The following is a 15,447-nucleotide window of genomic DNA, read 5'->3' on the forward strand; positions in this document are numbered from 1 at the left end:
TGTCTATTGGATAACATGGCAGCCTTGTATTGAACCACCAGAGTTAATATATCATGTTCTGGGCACATCTAGTAACAGGACTGCTGCAGGTTATTTTCAGGCTACAACATGTTACGCAGCAGTAAAAGCAGTTCGGTTTAGGACACAAGTGGATTAAAAGGTATAAAAATATTTTGTACAGGACAGCAGTCCAAACATTGACAGTTTTGCTGTCTTCAGTTCTGATTGGATTCAGTGAGACCTGCACACGCTTAATAATTACTAAACCCGACACCTATGTTACTAAAAACATCTTGGATTACTAAAAGGAATTTAAAAACAAATCTCCATAAAAGGCTTTTAGATCTATTCCATTTTAGGTTTAAAATAAATCTTAAATGCGTTTATCTTTTGCGTTTCACTCAGCCTGATGTAAAAAACGATCAGGTCCGTTTCGCTGTTCCAGCCAGTTCTCAGCGCCTTTCACGTTCAAGCCCCCAGGCTCCAGCAGTGACTTTTGAACGGCAAGCCGTACGCTCGGAACAGTCCACCGGGATATCAGAAAGGGCCCACAGCCCGTCTGCGGGACTATAGTTAGGAGTAAATGTATGAGATGTCCTTGACAGCGTATGTAATGGTTAAGGGCTGGTGATAATCCACTGGTCCAAAACATCTGAGACCCACTATCTGAGTGCATTTGTGCAGTTTTTGGCTATATGCATTGAAAACACGTATTTACTTACTGATAATTAATAGTCTCTACAGGAATACTTGCTCTACAGGTCACTGCAGAAGGACTTGTAATGGCAGTGGAGTGTGGGAGGTTTAAATCAAGCTCAGCTACAATCACCTCTCCCCATCATCTGTTCTGGACTAAAAATACTAGAGAGGAGACTTTTGTTTTCTAATGAAGATGACCCAAGTGTTCATGTTTCTCTGCTGTACACAGGGAAAATGCAGAGGCGATTCAGTCACACCACAGTGCAGTTTCAGAAACAGCTGAGGTAGGCATTTGGGATCCTCTAGAGACCTTTCGTCAAGAGTTGCCCAGCCCTGCACCAAAGTGCTGAACCGCGCTCCCCTACTCGCTTTGTTCCTTTGAATGACTCCCTTTGCCTCTTTTCCTTTTATGTACTCTCTCCTTCACTTTTCCATCAGTTTAGCTTTTTTTTTTTCCCCCCTAAGTAACACCTTTCCCACACTTCCTGCCAAACAAACCAAACCAAAACAAACCCCAAGGACGCCCCATGGAACTAATGCATCAGATGATGAATTTGCAGTTTATGCTGTTGGTGTGTGGTGTTCCTCCTCTTGTCAGTAGGATGGGATTCTTTTGTCCTCATATGGGCAATACTAGACCTGTACGAGTAACCCTAGGCTCCTTTTATAGTCAATGGTGAGAAGCTGCAGCCTCCAGAAGCCATATATGTCATTCTAAGTTTAATGTTTAAGATAATTCTGCAGTTGCCTATATATCTCCTTTAATTCTGGAAGCAAACAAGGGTTTAAATTTAAATGTCTAAGTCTTAAAAAGTTAGCAGTGGGTATGTGAGATGAACTTCTCTTTCAGACTGCATGATTTTCTGGACTCTCTTAATCTACCAGCTGTGATTTTAAGTGGCCACTGAACTGGAGAATGTATATGCCAAGAAGCCAAAAGTAGAAAAATGCACTAGGAGAACCAGGTTTTAAAACTATCCATCGCCAGTGATTTTCGATGAATGCAACTTGTTTAATTAGTGCAACTTTTGCTAACAACTTTTAGTAATTAAAGCGCGGAAACTTGAATTGAGGTGAATAATCTCTATGGAGTAAATGGCATGATCTTAAGTAACGACATGAATGCAGTAGGTGTGAGTCCAGTGGAGCGATCTGCAAGGAAAGGGATATTGGCGTGTGGAAGGCTTGCAGGACACGGCTCCTGGCTTGAATTCCACTGAGCTGGTCAGTCGTGATCCTGATAGACTCAGTTTAGCCTAAACCCCCAAGAGATTGTATACTCTGCAGCTAGACCAGCCAGCCACGGGCAGAAAATGAGTGTGGGTCCCATACTGGATGTAGTGCATGGAGTTTCTTAAGAACAGGGTTTGAGATGCAGTGTCAAATTGCCAGCGCTATCACGGCCTGTTTTGAAAATGACACTGAGACTTGAGTGACGCTGAGACTAAAGCTTTGATCTTTCGAATCACTGTATATGTTTGTCTGCCTCCCACCTTTATGTGGTTCTGTTGAAGTCCGTGATGCTCTGCTGAAGTGCAGGGAAATGTTAACACTTGGAAAAGCATCAAGAATTCCCTTCAAAAATACAGTGTTGGTCTATATAAATAAATACAGAAATATACATATACATAAAGAGAACTTACTTTAGAAGGAAACTGCAATCTAAAAATATGTGCAACTAAAACTCTAACCCAGTATTACATTTAGCAAAAATAATAAAAAATTTAAAATTGTAAACTAACAATAAAATGTCCATATATTCTGTTGGTATTAGAAAATCCAGCTTGTTACCTAAAGCAAAATTGTTCCTTTCCTTATTACTGATCTTTTCCTCATGCATATCCCCACCCATTTTAATTTTGCTGAGGAGACAAGCAAAAATACCCATTTTAGAAAAAAAGTTGGGAGGTCTGATGGTTTGATATAGGAACTGTGCAAAACTTTGTTCTTTTTTTAAAAAGGAACCAGAACTCTTATGGTAAACAATGGCTGTTAACCATGAGAAATGAAACCAAAAAGAGTTAATTAAGAACTCTAAAGCTAGAAAACAGATAGTGTTGTACAGATAAGGTTTTTTTTTTTCCCCCTGATCTTTTCTTCTTTTCTAAATTAGATAAAAAATTACCTGAAACATTAAATTGGCAGACAAGTAAAGCTAAGATAAGGTACCTTTCTTAAACCCATAGTGCCAGGAAATTCAGTGATGAAGCTACAGCACTACTCTTATCCCATACTGCAGTACTTCTGGTGTGTGGATTTTCTCATTGTTGACATAATAGGTAAGAACAGAGACAAATTTTTGCCTTGCCTCAAAATTTTTTGGTTTTAGGTGGAAGGATAGGATTTTTTTAATAGCTTACTACAGTATTTCTATTTTCTCCTTCAATGTGTTCCACTCATTGGAATGTATTCTTATTTTATTTTTAGTTTTATGGTTGACAAAAGTAAATAAAATTAAGTGAGAGAAGTCAGTGGATATAATATATATCTTATATCTGTATTAGATGAGGGCGTTTTATTATTCTGTTGCAAGCTCCAAACAGAAACATGTATGTAGATTAAGTTAGACATGTACATGCCTTTGCAGGTTTAGGACATAAACTGCCTGAAGGAACTCATGAAAATATATTGCTTGCGTTGTATCAGCGAGGTTCTGTACCTCTCACAGTACAGTCATTGTTTTTCATTTGCAATATTAAAAAACATTTGCCAGAACTCCAGTCTGTTCCTTTGAAAATTTAAACATGTGCACTTATTTTCCATTGTTAAGAGAATAAGGTATGTTTTTTTCTTAATATATTTCAATTTTATTGCACTCCTGAAATACATCAAAGAACTATCTGATCTGAAGCCTCGTAGTGTGTGTCATTTTCAGAAGGGTTACAAGGATCAGCAAGTATTTTTAAAATAGAAATCGCTGGGCAGGTCCAATTTATTTTGTACTTCAACTTTTCCAAGTTTTTACCTTTTTCCCAGTTTTCCTACTGCGTGAAAAGGATGAATGACTTTGCTGAGTGTTCACCTCTTTCAAGAAGTGGTAGGAGGGAGGGAGGAAGGAAAAAAAAGTAATCAAGTCCTGATTCCACACATCGCTACTCAGCTACCACTTTGTACATGTTGCCTATTACAGTTGAAAGACATTTATTAATTCCTCAGAGTAAGGAGAAATCAGAAGGGTAACAGATTTCAAGCATGAGCCTCTGAGTCATTGTATCTTAGATACTCATTTGTGGACTGGTGAAATCTAGCCATCTCCTATTTTTCAGGGCTGTCTTTAGAGGTACTCTATCAGTGTACAGGAATTAAAAACTAATTGAGCACAAAAATACAAGTTGTTAATCATATAAAATGCATTCATCTGTATTCCAATTCCTTTAGTCTGTATTTTGAACCGTCAGTGAAATAAGAAGTAATAACCCTAAATTTATCTAAAGTATGTTTCAAAGATTTTTTTTTTTTCAGTGTTTAAGACAGATATGGCATTTTTTATACCATAATCTATATAAATATCAATGGCATGGTGTGTTTCTGCTTGGCTTTACTCACGAGTTATTTTTTTTGTTTTATTTTCTTTTTAAACATGACTCACGAGGTTCCTTTATGCTTCTTATACAATACTTCTTCCTTCCTGATAATGCCTATTTGTTCTCTATTTTTGGCTTGCTTTTCCATTGTTATCTCTAGATTATGTACATTTAGCTGATGACTGCAGGATCTGTTTAGTTAATACAGCCATTACAGAATAGTTGCCATATTTTGCTATGTATTAAATGTCTTTGGAAAGATAATTTTTAGTATTTGGTGCTTTCATTTTATTCTTCTACAGTGTTCCTATACTATGATACATCCTATACATTAATTATTATTTAGCTGACTTCAAAGCCAAAAATAAATTTAAAATATAGTCAAGCTTCCCTGAAGAAGTTTCATGTTATCAAAATCAAATGCAAGAAGGAGTTAAAGGTGTAAGCTGTGGAAGACATATTGAAAGTTTATGAGGATTCAGATGAGCTAAAGTTATGTTCCTGTGCACTGATAAGACAGTATGCCAGCTTTTTATTGTGCTTAAATAGGGAACAGCCTTCTAATGGACTATTAATGCAACAACTTTGAGAAAAATGAATTCACTAAGCTCCAGAGTACCAGTTTAGTAGGTAAATAAATAAAGAAGTATTAACCCAGATGAGCACGGCAGAGTCAGGCTTCTAACAATCTAAAGAACAGCTGGGAGAAAGTTATCCACATTTTATTCTTGTCTTCTATGATACTTGGTTTCCTCTGTAGTTAATATTTATCATAACTATGGGTTTAATATTGCTTTGAGAAACAGATGATATAGTGAAAGAAAATATGCATCAACAGTGTATAAGAACATTTTGTTCTCTACATTTTAAAATTCTAATTTCCTTAATAAAGTTTGCAATCCTTATTTTTAAAGATAAAATCTAATCTACAAAGAGATATTTGTTATCCTTTGGTACACTTTAAGTTTCATGTATTGTTCACTCATTACATTTCATTTTACAAGGTAATAAGGGGGAAATATTTTTATGAATATAGGTTGATATAATTGCTACTCCCTATTTAATGATAGTATTACCTTGCAATTAAACAATTTGCTTTACCTGTACAAAAGATTTCCATGATATATCCTTTTCTTTTTGTCCACCGAATTCCTGCCAGTTCTTTGGTGAAACTATTTGCCTTTTCATCACACTCTTTTACCCTCTTATTTAATACACATTTAAGTGTTCCTCTGAACTCTGGATGTTTGATGTCAGGCTTGCAAGGTTCAAAACATTTGATTTGTTGGGTGATGTCCTCTGGAAATGGAAAACACAGAAGAAAAAATAGTGTTGCCTCTGAAGACTTGAATGGGATATAAATTGTCTTTCATAGCCAGTATAAACCTATGAGGGCCATGCCTCTGCAGGATAACAATGAGACACTTGAAAGGAGAAGAAGTCAAGTTTCTATTTTTGATGGATGATTATCTTCCTTTAATCATACCTGACTCATAAAATAAGTTATATGGTCTTTTACTACTAAGTCATGCAGTCTCTCACTACTAAGTTATGTAGTCTTTCAAGAGTTCTGTCTGTAGTACAGTGTCTACTCATCCAATCTGTAATCAGGCACCACTTGCGTAATGGGCTGAAGTGCTGTGGCGCAACCAAGTTTTTACATCAGCATTACAGTCTGACAGAGACCGCTGCGTATTTTGAATGTGTTTTTCAGAGACACTCTCTCCTGGTTTGTTGTTGTTGGAGCTACTTTATTCATGAAACACCTTTCTCTCACGTAACAGCTTGAAAATCCTTTGAGCGTGTTCCCCTTAGAAGAGGGGACTCGCACAGAGCATAATGACAGCATCCATCAGCACTTCTTCAGAACCGCCCCCCCCCCCCCCCCCCCCCGTCTTGTAGGAAACATGGCACTGAAGTGGTTTCAGGAAATGCTTTTCTAAAAATTATCTGCCAGATTCTTTATGCTATGGGGAAACCAACGGTAGGGAAAAATAAGGCCAGAATTAACAAAGTGTAAAGCCCAAAATCTTAGCAGTCTAAATCCCCTATCTATCTGAGGCTTATGAGGGGAACAAACCACATTCTGCTTCAGCCTTACCTCTTCTGAAAACATCCTCTGCTAAAGGTAAGAAGGAAAAGTGGCCTATATGTCTATTTGACCATACCTTTTTGTTTATTTATAAATTCATCACTCTTTTACTTGTACCTATTCATATTTGTAGTCCTTCAGTAGCTGACAAGCAGTAACCAACACACGTACGTGGCAACACAGCTTACCTACACCAGCTTGAAATCCTGTCGAATGGCTAAGCCAGGTTCTTAACTAAGTTTTTCTGCCTTTTGTTCAGTTTTTACATCAAATGCTCCATATTACATCCAGATTTTGATAATATAAGGCACCACTTCAGCCAAATGGCCTCGATGAGTAAGGCAGAAACATTTTTTATTTTCTAGGGCAATTAATTAGACATCCACACTGTTACTCCCACACTTAAATTAATCTCCATATGTTCAGTTATCATAGGAAAAAAATAAACGAAAGAAGAAGCTGAAGGGAAAACTCATAGCCACATCTCTGCAATGTTTTTTCAGACACCTAAATTTCTGTCAGCATGTTGGGAATTCATAACCTCATTATTATATGCTTAACAAATCAGCACACTTCATAATTTCCGTACGAACACTGGGCCTGTCACTTTTCATCATATATTTAAAATAGAGAAGAAAAAAAAAAGTCTCACTCAGGAGACTTTAGTACTTTTATTACATGCAGATTAGGACAGTTACTATTTACCTGTGAAATACTACTTCCAATTTAAATAGCACTTCTCAAATTACTTGTCTTGTGATGTATTGTCTTCAATTTATTTAATTTCTTGTTTCATTTCCTTGCTGATTTGAAAAAAAAATCTATACTTTGTCAGTCATTTTTCTGAATTGCCAAAGTACTAATAGGTCTTATTGGAAAGCCTTTTAGATCACTTTTTTAAAAAAAGTGTCTTGTGTGATGGGTGATCTTGGGCAAAAAAAAAAAGAAATATGGAAAGCACATCTGAATTGAAGCACTTCAACACAGTAAATGTTAAGAACTCGCAGCTAGGGAAATGTAGAAATATATCTCGTAAGAGCTTATGTATCCCTGGCCTGATACAGTTGTTTTCTCTATGTAACATGCCTGTGTTTTAAGGCAGTAAAAATGTTCCCGGCCAAAAGCTTCCACCCTTGCCCCAGCATTTCGGTTGCACAAGATGCAGCCTGACCGATCAGTACGTATGAGGGAACAGACTTTACTATATAGGCATGACTAGTCCCCACTTTTATTCTGATGCACACCAGTGCTTAGGATGCTTACCACATAGTTCTGGCCGTGATAAAGGAGTTTTCTTCTCCCAGGTTTTGGAATGAGTATGACAAATGAATCCTAACCCTCTGCTGAGCCTCTGTTGAACCACGGCAGTACCATCATTCTCTGCTCTGGAGCGCTTCAAGGCAGAGCAGGTTCTTGAAACCCATAGTCTTAGGAACTTGTCAGCCTGCAGGATTTTACAGCCTCAGCAAACAAAACCAGATTAAGGAGGAAAGGGTCCGAGCCCTTATGTAAACGTCTGCTTGATACACCTTATATTAGTTCTGTGACCTTCCTCTCTTTAAGGCTTCACTTTTAATTTCTGCATTTTCTTGAATCTCAGGATCTCATTGCTTACTTGGTTCAATGTTTTCTTCCAGCCACTGCCTACTTGCTTGCTTTTTTAATTCTAACTGGATTATTCTCCATGTATAACTTTAGGACAGAGAAGACTGCTTACTTATAGTAACACCTGTGGGTTTTGGTTTTTTTTTCCTTTGGAGGAGATTAGAGAAGGGAATTGGAGCTTAATCAGTTGTATTCAGAAGCAGAAGGCCTCCCTCCCTTTCTTCTTCTTTTCTTCTTTCCCTTTCTCCTTTCCTTCCCTCTCTTTCTCTCTCTTCTTTTCCTCCTTCACTCCTTCCCTGTCCATAGAACCACTAAGGAATTAAGTGAGATTTCTGAATTGGTTGTAACAATATAGCTAGACATTAAAAGAACTGTTCTTCTATGTAAGGGCAAATAAAACAGGAGTTTATTGAGAAAACTTCCATGGAAACAATAGTTCAGTGACAATCAAAAATATTTCTCACCACAATATGCTAAAAATAACTTCACAAATAACTTTATAAAATTGGACATTTTTTTATTAATAACATGGCAGGCAAAACCATTGTATTTTTCATCCGGACGATAATATGGCTCACTCAGAGTTCTGTATCCCTAATTCTTGAATAGGATACCTTTGCATTTGTCAACCTGCTTTTTTTAAGCCTATTCTGAAGTTATATAGTCTTATTCATCTAGATAAGGATATTACAAAGTAAAGTGGGCTACATTGTGTGCTCGGTTGCTTGCCACTTCCCAAATTCTTCTGCATTTTTGCTATTTTACAGCAATACTAAGATCAGTTCCCCAGGAAAAAAGCAAGCAGCTTGGATCTGCACATTCTTTGCTAATGCAAGAAACCCGTGTCTTCTTTTACCTTTCCTACAATTTTTAAAGAAAGAAAGGTTGATTGGCAGTTCCTCTACAAGGTACAATAGAGCAGTTAAATTGGATAAGCAGTCCTCCTTTGTGAGAACTGTCATTGTACCATACATGCTGCTGCTTCTATCATTTGGCTTATGAAATTCCCTTTGGGATCTCAGTTTTATGTTAGTATCTCCAATAGTCATGTATGTTCTGGAGTTTTTTTCTGCATTTGGTTTTCAAGTACAAATGTATAAGCACATATCTGTGATGATTTGTGTATTTAGCTATATATATAGTTAATTGATACTGGTTACTGTTATAAGGTATACACGAGAGTTGGCTGCAGGTGTTTTGTCTGTAATGGTTCTATGGTCATACTTTGTTTTCCCGTGGTGTTTCACTTTTTTAGTGAACTAAAATTTCAGTGGAATTATCTGTATAGGTTGGTTTGTTTAACTAGCTGAAACATCTTAGTCATAGAGGAAGGAGTTAGCTTCTGTGAAATGAAGTAGAACTGCACAGATCACTTGGTCAACAGATTTGTCCAGCAGGCTTTGTGGTCATCTGATGGGTCTTGTCTGACAGACAGACTGGAAGGTTTAGAACAGATGGAGCTAAAGTAAATACATATACTTGTTTCATTTTTAACAGCCTACTTAAGGAGAAATTGTCTGCAATAGCAGTCTGAAGGAAGAAATATTCCTGTCTTCTTGCTGACTGCTGGGCCCTCAGGGCTTTCAAGATGAATGGGCTTAGAAGTCCTGTATTTAGATCTGCTACTTATAAAGCAACCTCTGACTATCTTTGTTTTCTCCTTTCAGTAAATGAAACTGTATGCTTGAAAAGGTCATGCAGAAGTGCAGTTGCTCATATTTATTGGGTTTTTGTTGTTGTTGTTTTTTCCTGAGAAAAGGTATGTCTAAATTATGGTGGTAGTTGGAGCTGCATCCTACACAGACATAGTTGGATTGTGAGTTTGGCTCTTAGGAGAAATGTTAGATAGTTGGTCTATATTCTCAAATTGAAAAGGAGCACTTGGATTCTGTCCAGATGGTGGAGGTCTCAACATGGGAGTCAGTAACTGAATCTCTTCCCTTACATGAGAGTCTCCAGAACTAGGTGATTTTTTAGGTGTTACAATGGTGAACAATACGGGTTATGTTCTTGGGATATCTTCTCTGCCAAGGACCTGCTCTTCTGTTTGTAAACCACTCTGTTGTGGTTTAACCCGGCAGGTGGCTAAACAGCTGTACACTCACTCCCCCCCTCCCCCAGTGGGATGGGGGAGAGAATTGAAAAGAAAAAAAAAAAGGTAAAATTTGTGGATTGAGATAAAGACAGTTCAATAGGACAGAAAAGGAAGATGATGATAGTAATAATAAGCAACCACAACAGAACACAAAACACAATTTCTCACCAGTCGAAGACGATACTCAGCTAGTTCTCGAACCGAACTGCCTCCTGGCCCACCCCCCAGCTACATACAGAGCATTATGTCATACAATATGGAATATCCCTTTGGCCAGTTTGGGTCAGCTGTCCTGGCTGTGTCCCCTCCCAGCTTCTTCGGCACCCCCAACCTCCTCACTGGCAGGGCAGTGTGAGAAGCTGAAAAGTCCTTGACTGCTTGGCAACAACTAAAAACATCAGTGTGTTTTCAACTTTATTCTCATTCGAAATCCAAAACACAGCACTATACCAGCTACTAGAAAGAAAACTAACTTTATCCAAGACCAAACCAAGATGCACTCCCAGGAAGTATGTCAGTAGCTTAAGCTCCTTAAGAAATGACTTACAGAAAGTTAAGGAAACTATCACAATTCAAATGTGTAAACATTTAAACATGAACAAAGACTTTAGGGGGTCAAGGCCAATACATCAAGACTGTGTAGCCTCCTCCAGTCATACAACAGTAAAGCAAATCTAATACTCTTTAGAACAAGAAGTTCTGTAAAAAAATAGTGTGATATGTAATATGTACAATGACAAAATAATTACAGTTTTGTCACATTGATAAAATGAATGCTAATGATCAGTATATTTTTCTTCAATGTTTTGTCCATCTTATGTAGTAGGACTTCTTTACTTTTAGATCAGTGCAGCTTAAAGTTGAATATCTGTGACATATTTATGTACTTGTGGGAAAGAAGAAGCCTAAAATTTGGATCCTAAAGAAGAAAGTTGAGACACAACTCCTAAACAAGGTTTGACTGAAAGAACAGATTGGAGGGGGAGGACATACTCCATATTTACAACTTTGAGGCAGAATGAACACAATAGCTGAGATCACTGAATAGGGCCAGTACAAAAGTGCAAAGAAAATGAAACCTGACTTACATGGAATTTCTAGGTTACGTAAGGACAGCATGAAGCCTTATTGGCATTTTGCACAGGGTTTTACAGCTGACAAAATACATAGGGCCAGCACTCATCCTCCTTGACTGTCAAAAATGCCTTTATTCTACTAGTGGCCTTTGTTGGAAGAGCAAATTGCTTTTAAAACTAATCTTAGTATGCAGGTTTTACTATGTAAACATGTTTTAATTAGGCACCACTGCATTGATTGAATGACTGTATAATTTCTTTGTGCTTAGAAGTTTTGTGGCAATCTATCTCATTAGTGATGATGTTTAAAAATACTTGCTTTGAGTAGACAGTCCTCTCTGCACAGTGGATTTAATAAATGCCCTGAGCTTCAGCATTTGCAGTCAGAACTCCTTTTAAGTGGATTTTGGAATGTCAGATTGAACATACCCAACATGCCTGTGATCCAGAGCAGTCACCCATGTGAAAGGTTTTTAACCTCTATATGTTTGTGCACTGGCACAGTCGATTTAAGCTGACTGTCAATAAGCAGGTTTTTTTGCTACCTTTTAAAGGTACTGGTAACAGCTTATGCAGAATATGTAGACTGTGGCTTGAAAACCTTGAACTTAAGAAACTGTTACACTACCTTATATTACATATTAAACAGCATGGAGTGTGACAGACTTGAAATGGGCTTGTAGTAATGAGCATCTTATGCAATAATTATTTTAACTAGATTCCTTTCCTTGCATTACCTGAGCCTAGATCCAGAAAAGCATATATCTACATGTGCCTTCACTGATAGGTCATTTGACCCTGATATTGACCTTCTACCAAGATCTAGTAGCCATTTACATTGCCTATACCTAAGCTTTACTCTAGCGGAATTTAGCTCGATCCTGGAAGATTTTAACATTGTCCCCAGAGGCTCCCCCTGTTCCTGTGGAGTTTGGAAAGTGAATGCATGCTGAAGTGCTATTTATAGGCTGCAAATGTAGATAATTAATTCTAAAACATGGAACTTCAAACTTGGCGTTGCCTGACACCTATGTTGAAATAGGTCTGTTTCTACCAGTAGAGTTCTCCAAGTGGGCGTAGGTCTGACCTGAAGATGCTCAGAGGCAGTGACAAACTCATGGGGCTGAAAGAGTCATTGAAATTCACAAATTAGACATCAGCTTCCAAAGTGTGGGTATTCAGCTAACCCACTGTGTGTATTCTGAGAACACCAGCTGGAGAAAACCTACCCCAAACCCTGACTGTGGTGCTGGGAGAACCCCCTTTAACCGCTAACCTGATGGCTAAATCTGGTAGATGGGGCACGTGAGTCAGGTTTCGTTCTGTAGGGGATTTCAACCTGCCACTTCCTGGTGAAAGTCTGAAGATCAGCGGGTAGGATATTCTGGGCTGGGCTCTTGAAGCCTCTTTTGATGAAAGATGAGAAAGAAAAGTCGTTGTGTGGAAACACAGTGTTCACCTAGGTGAGGCCACATCCAGGGTGCCAGCAGCTCTGGTGGGTACTTGAACACCTGATGTGACCCTTCTCCCAGGCTAAGGAGAGCTCCTGCTTGGGCTGCTTCAGTTCTTAAACTCATCTGTTCTTTTCATAAATGGTGTGAGGCTTTCCTCCTTCTATGTTTCCCAGAAGTGGAACCGACTTTCTGTTTGGGTTTTTGTTGGGTTTTTTTGTTTTGTTTTTGTTTTGTTTTGTTTTGTTTTTTTAAATTTTTTTGTTTGGTTTTTTCTTAAGTATTCTAGTCTACAACTACTATTTGGGATAGGCTGGTTGTTTCCATGCTATTGATATAAATATGTTGTCAGTTGTTTCATTCAAAACCAAAATAAAGCTGAAAGAAGACGCAGCCTAATCTAAAGGAAAGGACTGCAGGCTCTGTTAACTCTTCTCCAGCATGGCAGCGGATGTTGCTTGAGGGAGACGGGTCAAACATTTCTAGACATCTAACTCTCATTGGCACAGGAAAATGCTGGAGACCTGTCCCAGTGCTGCTAACAGTTGTGTTGTCCCTCAGGTGCTGGCAGCCTTTAGAGCCTTGGGGTAAATGAAGCTGGCAGCATTTTCACCATTGTTATCTATTTAAAGCAGGCCTAATCAACACTGCTTAAAATGTCTGTGCTCTGTTTATGCTATGGCTCCCAACTTTACTGATGGTAGGGCAGATGGATCAGTCAAGATTTTAAGTTTTGCCATAGTTTAGAGGCTTATCATTCATTTTTACTGAAGTCTGCTCTCAGAGTGCGGAGAGTCTACTCCGCTTCTACTGGGCTGGCTGCGCTCTGCAAGCCGCCTTTGCAGCCTGGAGGTGTAGCAACACGTTTTAGCTACTTCCTAAGAGCTGGGACGATGGTGAGAAGTACAGGATGTTCTGCAGGAATGCAAGAGGTGTCCTGTGGTGGGCCCTGAGGTAAACCTGCTTGTAATCTTGGTCCAGGCAGGAGGCTGCTATTTGAGAAACATTGCCATCAATTGTCATCAAAGATGTAACAAAAATCTTCTATATCAGAACAAAAATTAATTCGATATGAATTTCTTTTTTTTTTTTTTTTCCAGTTAAAAGCTGGTAAATTAACTTTTCTTCCTAACCTTAAGCTAAATAATGAACCAGACTACATCAATATAGTTCTTTGGACTACAGTTGAATCAGAACGCACTTTCACAACATTAAACTGTAGATGACTCTATTAAAACTTTTTATTTGTGTTCAGTGGGTCAAATTCTTAGCTTCTGTGACATAAATCAAATTCTGATCTTGTGAATGCTCACATATGGTGCTTTGCACTGTAAATCACATAGGTTTTTCAATATACATTGTACTGCAAAGTAGAAAACATCTTTTTGGGAGTCAGAGATTGGAAAAAAAGGTTGATATAAAGCACGACTGGAAAACTTCACAATGCCTTTCATTGTGCCTTAATGACATAAAAATATACCTGAATATAGGATGATAAGGACAGAAAGGTGCTTTGTTATTTTGGTAACACCTTGACTGTCTGCTTTGCTATGTTTGCTTTGGTTTTGTCGTGCCTTTATTGAATATTTCATTTTTTTTTTAATGTTCATATATTTATCAATGTTATTTTAAGCTTTAGTTTCCTTTAAGTTATTTGTATGTATTTAAAAGTATATTTTGTCATAGAATTATCAGAGTGTAAACTTTAAAAGCTTGATTTGACTTCATTCTTGCTTGTTAAGTGAGATTCTTGGGTAGACTCTCAGTTCATTTCATCTGGCATCTCTTTCAAGTTTTAGGATAACATTCCTAAAAATGGAGATTTAGTCTACACAGAAATTATTTGTCACTGACCTTTTGTATTGCTACTCTGCCAAGTTCAAAGTGTTGTAGATTTGTCTTTTTTTCTTTTTTTTTTTTTCCTTCTTCAAGTTTTATTTGTTGCTAAGTTCCCACCACCATACATGGTGTCATTGTTTCACTTATTCTATGTATTTTTGTGTTGTGACTAGATTTAGTGGAATGATTGAAAACAGAAAAGTTCTAAGCATGCTTTGTGGGATACTAAAGCAGTATTTCATTTCTGGCAACATATTGTAGGTATTATCTCAGTTGTGTTGTAAAAATACTTAATATGGGTAGGAGGAAGGAAGAGGAGAAAGAGGCAAATCTTGCTCTCCCTTACATGGTTGTAGAAGACAGACAAGGGTGTGGAAGGAGCAAATAACATCTTTTTTTTTTTTTTTTTTTTAGCCTGTGTAAAGGTTTTGGTAAGACCACAGGGTAGCTGCTGTCAATTTGCCCATCCTGAAATAGACTTGTTGGAAAACAATGGAGAAGAAGTGGGAAAAAAAGCTCACTAGATGGTCTGAATGAATGAATATTGTCCCTGTCAAAAATGTGCACCAGTTGCCTTCCCTTCTGCCCTTATTGACACAACAGCACGTCTCAGGAAGATGCTGTGAGTAGCAGAATGCTTCCACAAGAAACGTTCAAGTGCCCCAGAAGGTTGAATAAGTGTTTTGTTTTTTCATGCTGGTTCCAAAGGTCAGCTTTGGACAACACAGAACATGGAAAAAGGTTCAGGAAGAGGAAGGCATGAACAAAAACTAGGTAGGTTAGCAAAGGTGCAGTGAGGTAGTGGGTTTTAAATAGGGCTTGAAAGCCAGGAAAGATGCTTGGCTGACAATGAGTGGGGGGCTTCCAATCGTAGGAAGCAACATTAAAGAATGTAAAAGTTGAAAGAGGCAGAAGGATAAAAGAAATTAAGCAAGAAGACAAAGCTGAGTGTAGGGACACAAAGGGTCGCTTGAAGTTTTCCAGTACTATTAGACTTCCTATTTTTTTCCCTCATCAGAATCTCCATCTCTTCATTTATCTCACTTTTTAGTGGCTTTCTCTTCTT

This window comes from Balearica regulorum, chromosome 1 (genome assembly GCF_011004875.1).
Source record: "Balearica regulorum gibbericeps isolate bBalReg1 chromosome 1, bBalReg1.pri, whole genome shotgun sequence".
NCBI classification, from domain to species: domain Eukaryota; kingdom Metazoa; phylum Chordata; class Aves; order Gruiformes; family Gruidae; genus Balearica; species Balearica regulorum.